Source organism: Penaeus monodon, chromosome 32, assembly GCF_015228065.2.
Source record: "Penaeus monodon isolate SGIC_2016 chromosome 32, NSTDA_Pmon_1, whole genome shotgun sequence".
NCBI classification, from domain to species: Eukaryota; Metazoa; Arthropoda; class Malacostraca; order Decapoda; family Penaeidae; genus Penaeus; species Penaeus monodon.
Window position 1 is genome coordinate 10815373 of NC_051417.1, and position 567 is coordinate 10815939.

General features: G+C 30.9%; 1 protein-coding gene across 1 annotated transcript in view; it reads left to right on the plus strand.

Annotated features, from left to right (window-relative positions):
- LOC119593546 (mucin-5AC-like) overlaps positions 1-567 on the plus strand; it is a 36126-nt gene that overhangs the window by 30414 nt on the left and 5145 nt on the right. The gene's annotated exons all lie outside the window — the stretch shown is intronic.

Below are 567 nucleotides of genomic sequence, written 5' to 3' on the forward strand. Positions count from 1 at the left end.
GTCTGTATGTGAATAAATCCTTTCGTGTTTTTACATAAAGTAGAAAAACGAGATCGGTTTCAAATGAAGGCTTTAAACAGACTTAGGGATTCTCAAAATACCAAAGCGATCGATAAGATTAGTCTTTTTAAAAAGCTCCGTCATGTTTGGGGAAATCTTATTAACAGGAAAATGTCAACATAATGAAAATATTCAATAGCCATTTTAATTTGTTTAGTTACTCATAAATATTTCTACATTTTCTATTTTATGATACAAAGAAAACGATTTTTTTGGGAGTGACTATATTAAAGGATAAAATATGATCTTTATCCCCCCTTCCACACACACCAGCTTCTTATTTCTATATTCATATATCTACTAATACATAGACGTAATTTGCAGATATATGCATATATGCATATGTTTACTTACTCATATAAGTATATATAGTCACCCATATACCTATACACACATTGAGTTTGCAGATTAAATCAAATTCAAAGAAAAAAATGACGATCTACTCTACTCTAAGAACACACACACACCTTATTCATTACACCCATCGACTCTTGAAGGACCGAAGGG